Raw genomic sequence first — 10,625 nt, forward strand, 5'->3', positions numbered from 1 at the left:
AATCATTTGGTGGGTGTTACAAGACCATGGCAAGAAAGGCCATATAAAAGTGATCTATCGCACCGCAGTTTGTCTGGTTGAGAGATTCTCTCTCTTGCTAGCTTTGAAGAAGTAGATAGATGGTAAGGCCCATCTGGCTGACAGCCCACTGAGGCTCTCAGTCCAATAGCCCACAGGAAATGAATGTTGCCAAAAACTAAATGAGCTTGGAACCAAATGGCTCTTTCCCCAGTTGAGCCTCAGGTGAGACTAGCCAGTCCTAGCCAACATCTTGATTGTAGTCTTATAAGATCCTGAAGCAGAAGCCATGTCTGGGCTTCTGGCTCACAGAAACTATGAGGTACTAAATGTGTGTTTTAAGCTACTAAGTTGATTATAACATTGTTACACAGCAATAGATAACTAATACATTTTGGTACAGACCTATTCCCTGAGACTTACATCCATATTATCATTTAATCATAAATTCATTAAAAATTTCTTGACCATCTGCCACAATACTAGGCTTGGGGTTAGATTTCAGAGAAACAAAGATGAGTGAATCATATTCTCTTTAAATTACATTAGTAATGAGCATTGTGCAAGATGGTCTTAGTAAAAAGGGGTAAATTATCAGCCTTAAGATAGAGAGCTCAACCAGAATCTCTTTAAATCTTTTTTAGATCTAAGATCTTTCCAATGCTAAGACTTATGGGACAGTTTTATGGTTACCTATGGCTGTCTAACAGATTACCCCAAAGTTGAGTGGCTTAAAACAACCTTTTTCTTTTGCTCATGTTTTTGTGGGTCAGGAAGGGCTCAGCTAAACAGTTGGTTCCTCATCCTCATGGCAACAGTTTTGGTGGCTGGGGCTGGAGGACCCACTTCCAAGATGGCTTCCTCACTTGCACATCAGGTGCCTCAGAGCCCCTTGGCCTTTCTCTCTGCACATGCCAATTCATCCACCAGGGTCTCTCCATGTGGCTTGAACTTCTCTCAGCATGACAGTCGCAGGGTGGTCACTTGTTATGTGGCAACTAGTTGCCAAGAGTCAGGGTGCAGGACCTACCAGGCTAGTTAGGGGCCTTACCTGTTACTGGCACACTGTTACTTCCACTGTATTCTGTTGGTCAAGGCATTCACAGGGCCCACCTCTTGATGGCAAGGACACATTGCACAAAAGTATGTGATGGGGAGAGATATTGGTGCTGCCATCTTTGCAAAGTATGATCGGTGACAGCCAGTGATTCCTTCCATTAAATGGAGAAAAAGCTGATTTTAGGGCTAACGTATGTAAAGCATCTGGTATGACCCTTAGCACAAGAGCAAGTGTGGTTAAGAGCTTGGCTGCTAACCAAAATGTTGGCAATTCAAATCCACCAGACACTCCTGGGAAACTCTATGGGGCAGTTCTACTCTGTCCTGTAGGGTTGCTGTGAGTTGGAATCGACTCGACGGCAATGGGTTTGGTTTTTTTTTTGGTATTATGATTGTTAAGGAGCACTGGTAGCACAGTGGTTAAGCACTGGGCTGCTAACTGAAAGGTCAGTGGTTTGAACCCACCAGCCCCCTCGACAGGAGAAAGATGTGGCAGTCTGTTTCTGTAAAGATTACAGCCTTGGGAACCCTATGGGGCAGTTCTACCCTGTCCTGTAGGGTCTCTATGAGTTGGAATTGACTTGAAAGCAATGGGTTTGGTATTATGATTATTAGAGAGCCCTGGTAGAGCAGTGGTTAAGCGCTCTGCTGCTAACTGAAAGGTTGGCAGTTCAAAAGAAAGACCTGGAGATCTGCTCCCGTAAAGATTACAGCCAAGAATAGTCTATGGGACAGTTCTACTCTCTCATATACGGTCGTTATGAGTCGGAATCAACTCAGTGGCACACAACAACACCATCATTATGATTATTAGTCTACTGAAGACAAAGGGCAGACAGAAATGTTTAGCCAGGAGTTCCCTTCAGCACTGGAATTCCATAAGGAGTAGAGCATTTTACTTAGGAGGTATAATAGGTGAATAAGAGTCAACATATTACAGAAGATTGAATATTGGTGTGAGATTCTGAAAATAGTCTGATTAAAGTAGAAAAGTTGAATATTTTTAAGATTTATTTTTTCCTTATTTTAAAATATTTAGGTCTTGTAGATCTTGTTTGCTTTGCTTAAAAAGACAGTTCAGAAGCATTTTCGGATAAGATATATAATATGATTGTGATGCTTTTCTGCTTGATAACATCATGTTTTATGATAGGTGGCTGATTCCAAGGGATAATTGAGAAATCAGTATCTCTTTTTCTTTTTTGGCATTGTGAACCAAATTTGGATATTTACATTCATTTGTTTACAGTATAGCTATCTTCACTTCAAAGACTTAATCCAGGTCCTTAGGAAAATATGTGTACATTTCTTTTAAATATTATAAAGCTTTGGCAATATGTAAAGTTTACTTTATTAAGAATTCTAGGTTAGAAGTTGGATTAGAAAGATTCCTTTTGTATGAAGTCATGAAAATAGTTTAAATTATTCATAGTCCTAGAAAGGCTCTATGATTTATGTGGGGTACAAACTATGGGAGATTCAAAGAATTTTCTTTGCTTCTTGCCCAGAAAACTGAATCTCAAATTTTATCTTTTATAATTTCTATATTTAAATATCCATATTTGGAAAGATAATGTATTTCCATATATTCCGTTTCATTTCCTCCCTGTCCCCGATATTTCCCCTTGACATGCAGTTTTGGTTGTTGTCACTGATCACTCTGAATGCTTTGCTAGAACTGTGAAAGAGATCGAAGTATTGAAAGTAAAGAGTACGTAAAGAAGTATTGCATGGTTTAAGTGACTGACCCACCTTCTGACCAGGAAAGTTGTATACTTGACTGGAGGGCTCCTTACAGCTTTATGGTATAAGTAATATTTTACTTGACCAATTCCTTCTTCTACCTTGCTCTCACCCCAAACCTATGTTTTACCAGTAATCTTAAAAAGTAGGTGAATGATGGGTAAATATTTCCCCCCAAAAGAAGCCTTTACATAGTCAGGCATGCTTCCGTGGTTTATCACCAATGGCAATGGGACTGGCATTCAAAGACAATGGAAACAGAATAATTGAACAGAAGAGATCTCCTTCTGCTTTGAAATTTGCATTTCCCATTCTCTTTCTAAGCCTCCTTGATTAGCTTGTACATGGGACAAATATGTGTAACCCACAGCCTGCCCCTTGGTGTGTAAAATAAATGAACCACAACAAAGATAACTTATTCATTTTCTGCCTCTAAACAATCAGTGCAGCTTGTTCTGAACTTAATTTGGCCGGGGCGATTGGTATTGATCATGACAATGGCGGAAATGAAATGACTGACTGTGCCGTAGTCTAATTTGATCACTAATGGAGACTGGAACCCAGGGTTCCATGTTTGATTGTGCAACCCATATGAAGATCTGGCTTTCATTGGATTGGTTCACTTGCTGAAAGTAGACAGTCCATTATTCTGGTTTAGTTTTTGAGGACCAAATCTGTTGCTGTAATATAACACCCGGCAGATGTGCAGCTTTGCATCTGTATTGCCATCTGCCAGGAAGGTGACTGGCAACGTGAGCATGCATTCTTTCCTTCACTCAGCTGATTTTTACCAAAGGCCTCCAATGTGCTGGGCACTAGGTATATAGTGATAGACAAAACCAACATGTTCCACTGATCTGCCTCACGCTCCACACCACACCAACATGTTCCTTACCCTCACGGATCTCATGCTGTAGTGGGAGGATCAGACAAAAAGCAAGTAAACAAGCAAATAAAATGATATTAAACCATGCTAACTGCTATATAGAAGACAAACAGGTGCTAGAGTAGAAAACAATGAAGGGACGAAGGAGGGGGTTGCTACTTAAGAGAGAGGGCGGAGAAGACCTCCCCAAGGAGACAAAATCTAAGTGGAAAATTGGAGGTTTAGAAGGGAACTGATCTCTGAAGAATGGGAGGAAGGACATTTCCGAAAGAAGGAATAGCCTGTGCATTTCCCAGGTGGGAAGGAATTTTGCAGCTTCTGAAAGAAGACCAGGGTGGCTGAAGCAGACTGAGGAGTTGGAGAGGCAGGTAGGACTTTGGCTTTTATTTGGATGATAATGGGATGCCAATGAAGCGTTATAAGTGGTGGAGGAATGTGAGCAAACTCACCTGGTGTGGTGTGGAGCATGAGCCAACCAGTGGTTTGCAGAGGGCAAACAGCCCTAACTTGAGATTCTTAGCCATGTTCTAGTACACATCTGTGGGCTGCCTGCTGTTAATTCTCAGCTAGCTTTCCAGTTTTCTCATTTAGACTCTGCTGTCTGTTGGGAAGGTGCTTGGGTAGCACAAATGGTTTTCACTCGGCTCCTAACATAAAGGTTTTCATTTTGAATCCACCCAGCAGCACCATGGAAGAAAGGCCTGGCAATCTTCTGTAAAGATTATAGCCAAGAAAACTCTGTGGAGCAGTTCTATCTGTAACACATAGGGCCACCATAACACATAGGGCCACCATAAATCTGAATCGACTTGACGGCAAGAGGTTTGGTTTGATTTGGTCTCTACCTCTGACCAGCCTGGCCCTTTAGTTATTGACAAGCTTTGTGTTCAGAAGTCTCCATCTCTAGCACAAGGTCTGAACCTGATATTCCAACCCAGTCCCATAGGCCATCTCTGAGCCTTGCTCTGGCTCCTCGGGAAACCACTCAGCATACAGTGTTGTTAATCTAGACTGGTTATGCTGAGCTCTTCAGACAAACAGCATCATGGCGCGATGCCCCAGGGCACTTGGTTCTGTGTAGACACACAGTGAGCCTGTGTAATTGACATGACTCAGTGGTGCGGCGGTTCCCACTTTCTGCTCAGTTCCCCAGGAACTACTTACATTTTATATACCATACGCCTGCATTGCTAGGACTTCACTGTATGGTGCAACCGTATATATATATAATCTATGCTAAACAGGCATGGTGGTTTAGTCCCCTCTGACCCTGTTAGGGAGCCCTGGTGGCCCAGTGATTAAGTGCTCGGCTGCTAACTGAAAGGTGGGCAGTTCAAACCCACCAGCTGCTCCATGGGAGAAAGGTGTGGTAATCTGCTTCCATAAAGATTACAGCCTTGGAAACTGGGGCAGTTCTACTGTGTCTTTTAGGGTTGCTACAAGTAAGAATTCAACTCGACAGCAATGGGACTGGACCCTGTCAGACTGTAGCATTGTAGAGAAAATACAAAATCAAATTAAATTTAAGTGAATATTTAAGTGATCTTTGAAAGCACCAGTATATACATTATTCTGGGTAGTGGAGAACCTTGGTGGTGCAAATGATTAACGTGCTCAGCTGCTAACCAAAGGACTGGAGGTTCAGGTCCACCCAGAGATGCCTTGGAAGAAAGGCCTGGTGATCTACTTCCCAAAAATCAGCCATTAAAAATCCTGTGGAGCATAGTTCTGTTCTGACACACGTGGCATCTCCATGAGTTGAAGTTAACTCAACGGCAACTGTTTTCTCATCTGCATTAACTTGAAATCTGTCCTCTGAAAACTTAATCTATACTATGTGTGACTAGTATCTCATTTGGCCCTTCATGTAATGTAGTCATATTTCTTTTTTTGAAAGATGGAAGACATTTCTGATCATGTGATTCCAGATTCATATGGACAGGCTTTCTAAGAATTGAGACAGTTCTAATCAGCTGTAGGAATTGAAATTATTTTCTACAGGAACCTTGACTACTTTCCATTAAATGGCATGCATAGTGTTGAATGATTGACATTCTGATGAGGTGGGGAGATGGGGAAATTGCAGTCCCATGTCTCATTGCTCTCTCTTCTTCCTCACTGTGATGCCTGTTTTTAACCCATTAACACCGCTTGAAATGGACTGTGGTCATGGACATTAGGAAATCAATTTCTTAGTGCCTTCGGGCAGGAGTAACATGACCACCAACATTATTGCTGGCTTTATCTTTTCAAAAGAAAGATAAAGTAATATATCTAAAGATAAAGTAATATATCTAAATGAGGACTTAGTTTTAAATTAAATGGTAAAACAACCTAATACAACCAAACATGAAGAAGCCTAAAAGATATACCATTATATCTTTTCCTCTTGAAAACGTTCCTTTACCCTTAAGCTGTAAATTTATTTGATCTATCATTTATGACATGCTTATTCTGTACTAAACATTTGCATAATCATTTAATTTTCCAGTAATTCTTGGCAGTTGGTATCATTCCTACCCCGTTTTTTAGGTGAAGAGACTGAGACTTACCCACTACTGCCAGATATGTCAGAACTCATTCTTAAGCTCTGAATTCAGATCAGCAATCTGTCATTGATCACCTAGTGCTCAGTGCCATGGGAAATTTAGAATGTAAATGACATGTTTTTCTTCTGAGGTACTTTAAATAGAAAACCAAAAGATGTTTAAAACTTTCTGGAAAATCAAAAAAATATATGATGCTTAGTGAATAAAGGTAAAAGTGGTTACATAAAGAAATATTTCTAGATATGTGTATATACACAGATTAATATACGCGTGGATATTTCTTTGCTCTGTCAGCTGAGAGGGCCTAAAACAAACAAACAAACAAACAGACAGACAACACCCAAGTAGCAATGAGCACATCTAGCATCTAGATCTTGGTTTCTAATACCATTCCCCAGTAAAATGAACCAAGGCTCCTTGAAAAAATGGCTGATTCTAGAGCTGGGGCAGGAAATAAACAAGATGAGCCTGGAATATCTTGTAGTGCCAGAAAATAAGAAAGTGCTCAAAACAAAAACAAAAATACACCGATGGGATGGGGGTATGTCCAAGGGGTGCAGGAGCCAACTGAAAGAGCTCCCAATGGCCAAAGCTGGAATAATTTGAGCACGAAATAAATAAAGTAGTACTGGATAAATAAAGTCTAAAATAAATATCCATGAGTCCATACTGCTGGAAATAAATGTTGAATAATTTCACTAACAGGTGAGAAGAGACACATTTCCAGTGCAGAAGAATTTCAAATAAATTGGAATATAACTCCCCATTCCTTAAGAAAGAGAGAAAAAAAATAGACTAACGTTAGAGTGGAGAAACCTACAAGTGGTACCTCAGCCAGGTGATCAAGGGCAACATCAGTAGTTATAGATCACGTTGAAGGTATGTACCATTGGTATGATGTGATGAAAACGGTACTTTATTGCTGTGGTCTTCCCTCCCAAGACCCCAGACCCCAGTCTAGTCATGAGATAAACATCATACAAATTCCAGTAGAAGGACACGCTACAAAATACCTGACCAATTCACCTCAAAACTGTCAAGGACATCAAAAACAAGGAACATCTAAGAAATTGCCACAGCCAAGAAGAGCCTAAGAGCCATGACAACTAAATGTAATGTGGGATCCTAAACAGAAAAAATATATTAGGTAAGAACTAAGGAAATATGAATAAACTATTAACCTTAGTTAATAATAATGATTCCATATTGGCTCATTAACTGTAACAAGTATACCATACTAATCTAAGATGTTAATAATAGAGGAAACGTTGTGTGAGGTGGTGCGGGGAGATATGTGGGAACTCTCTATACTATTCCTCAGTTTTTCTATAAATCTAAAACGGTTCTAAAAAATCGTCTATTAATAGAAAGAATATGAGCATTTTAGTGTGATTCGTGAGAGAAGGTCATTTAGTTGGTTCTTGTCCCTTCATTTTCGTAATGCATCTATCTCATTTATCCTGTGAGTATAGAAGGTAGGTGTGAATTTATTTAACTGGGGATTGTCAGGTAAGTAATTTTGGTAAGAGGAAGTCATGCAAAGATCCCTTTGAGTCTACCCAGCATTAGAGGATGAATAGATCAGTGTAAAAAATTCAGTAGCCAAGAAGTAATTCTGTAATTTAATTTTAATCTCATAAAAGTCCATGGAAAGCTATTAAGATTATTTATGCACAGATATGTTTTCTGTAATAGTTGTTTTAATGGATCTTAACTTTTCCTTTTGTATTTTGCATCATTAATTACATAAGGTGTTTTCCTATATTAATTTATCTTCGTTGTATCCACATGGGACAGATTAAAACAGACAAAGAGGCCAAGTGTTTTGCCAAGGTCACTCAGGATGAAAACCAGATTGCAAGCCTCTCTATTTCTGGTTTCTGTGCTTTGTCCACCTCGAACATATTGGCTGACTTTCAAATTGCATGTTCCTTTACTAAGCTTTTTGGTGATAGCTCTAACCTTCACTTTCCTTTAGGGTTTGAGAAGGCAAGTTTTATTATAAATGCACTTATTTAAAGATGACTAATGTGAAAGCTTTTCCGATCTCTTCCTTCTAGAAAGAATTAGACTGTGAGAGCATATGTAGCATCCTGCACATTTTCAATGGTAGCACTGTTGTTTGCTGACTTCAAGTCTGGCCTTGACTCACAGTGACCTCACGCATAACAGAACAAAATGCTGCCATCCACTGTGCCATCCCCATGATTGGTTGTGAATCGGACCATTGTGATCCTAGTCCGTTTTGGTTTAGAAGCTCCATTGAAACCTGTTCAGCATCATAGCAACATGCAAGCCACCACTGACAGATGGTGGCTGTGCATGAGGTGCATTGGCTAGGAATCAAACTCGGGTCTCCCACATGGAAGGCAAGAATTCTACCACTGAATCATCAATGTCCCCCACACTTCACATAGTTTTTTGTTTGTATCTTTGTATGCTGCTTTCTTCCCATCAGACTGTGAACTCTGTGAAGGAAGAGAGTGTCTTTCTCACGTAGGATAGAGTTTGACATATACTAGGTGGTCAGTAAATGCACTTTGAATAAGAAACAGAGAGAGATGCAGTGGAATTGTCCTAGTGAGTTATTTATAACAAAGGCACTTATTCGCCAGCCTTCCTACTATTAGGTCTCCCTGACTAATCTGTTTTGTTGGAAGCTCAGGGTTTCGTTTAGGAATGTAAGTGCCCTAGAAAGAAAGGAAGTGTGGAAGGACTGGAAAATAACACGAGCAGGCAGTTCTGTGACCTCAGACTTTGAAAACCATGGCACTGACTTTGTGGCCTTTAGCACCACGGCCCCTTTGGCAAATGGGCTTCTTGAATATGATTCATGGAGTCCCAATCAAGGACATTGGTGTTTAATTCCATGAATGGAAAATATTTCTCATTTGACTCACGAATATTGTCATCATGGTTATGTTACCTGGCATTTGAGATTGGGACACAAATGCCATACCAGCTTTATCACCTGTAACGAATACTGCAATTAGCTACTTTCTCCTTACTGGCCTCACTGAGTTCATAATCTCTTTGGTTATCATCTGTAGCCAAATTGTGTTCTGCAAAATGCGTGCCCCCTGATATGTTACAAATGGCTCCATTAAAAAGGGCTCCTGTAGTCAAATAAGCTTGGAAAATGTTGTGTTGAACAAAGTTAAAAGGCTTTCTTTATGGGGAGACTACTGAGAGTTTCTATAATGGTAACACACAGGGTAACCTCCAAGAAGGGCACTGATATTCCAAGCTTCCTGTTAGCAATATAGAAATAATGGTTGTCAACTCTGGCTTTAGAGTCATGTTCATCTGGATTGTTGAACCTTGGGAAAGTTATATGATTAAACTTTCATTTCTTCATCTTTAAGGTGTGTGTACCAATAATGTATGTCTATAATATTATTATGGAAATTAAATATAATAATTGCATGTAAACTACATGGCACAGTGCCTGACACATGGGGTATCCTTAGTAAATGGTAGCTAATGTTAATATGACTAATATTTTGAGAAGTCTAGAGTTCCACAAAGGAGTCGTTGGGTCGTGCAAATGGTTAACGCTCTCTGCTGTTAACCAAAAGGTTGGAGGTTTGAATTCACTTAGAGGTACTTCGGAAGAAAGACTGATGATCTACTTCTGAAAAATTAGCTACTGAAAACCCTGTGGAGCACAGTTCTAGTCTGACACACATGGGGTTGCCATGATTGGAATAGATTAGACATTAACTGGTGAAAATTCTGCAAAACACAGTTTTGGAAATACCAGTCTATAATGGTACTGGCCATTCATTTCATCCAATTTTATAGACGAGACCAAGAATAGATTCCTGTGATTTACTCCGTAGTCTAATTCTTGATCTGTCCCTGGTGTGAATGCCAGCTCTTCAGTCTTACAGAACATAGTGTGATGTAAACATTCCACCAAAAGCATCTCATTTCAACACCTGGAGCTTGTGACTATTTTAGGAGCCTTCAGTGGCACACAACAACAACAGTCACCACTGGAAAGACGTAGGGTTTTGAAGATTGGGACCTAGAAGCAGTGGATAGTCTGTTCAGTTGTATTATTATGGTCATTGAATATTATCTAGTGCCCTCTTAATTGTGTATAATACTGTGCAATCATATTCTGTCAAGAAGGCATAATAGATGGTTCACCATAAAAAGAAGGGGCCATCTGGCTTAACTTGATCATTGTACTTACTTTCCATGTAATTAATATCTGTACTATACTAGTGGATGTCCTGGCACATGGCATTTTGTTTGTATTCAGTAATTCATTCATTTATGTATTAACAAACATTTAATAATTGACTACTGTATGCTAGGTGAGAAGCCCTGGTAGCACAGTGGTTAAACTCTTGGCTGCTAAC

The 10,625-nt window shown here is 39.9% G+C and overlaps 1 protein-coding gene across 2 annotated transcripts in view; it reads left to right on the forward strand.

The window, feature by feature from the left end:
- Positions 1-10,625, forward strand: part of NCAM1 (neural cell adhesion molecule 1) — a 372,797-nt gene that overhangs the window by 107,204 nt on the left and 254,968 nt on the right. The gene's annotated exons all lie outside the window — the stretch shown is intronic.

Source organism: Trichechus manatus, unplaced genomic scaffold (genome assembly GCF_000243295.1).
Source record: "Trichechus manatus latirostris isolate Lorelei unplaced genomic scaffold, TriManLat1.0 scaffold00094, whole genome shotgun sequence".
Taxonomy (NCBI): Eukaryota; Metazoa; Chordata; class Mammalia; order Sirenia; family Trichechidae; genus Trichechus; species Trichechus manatus.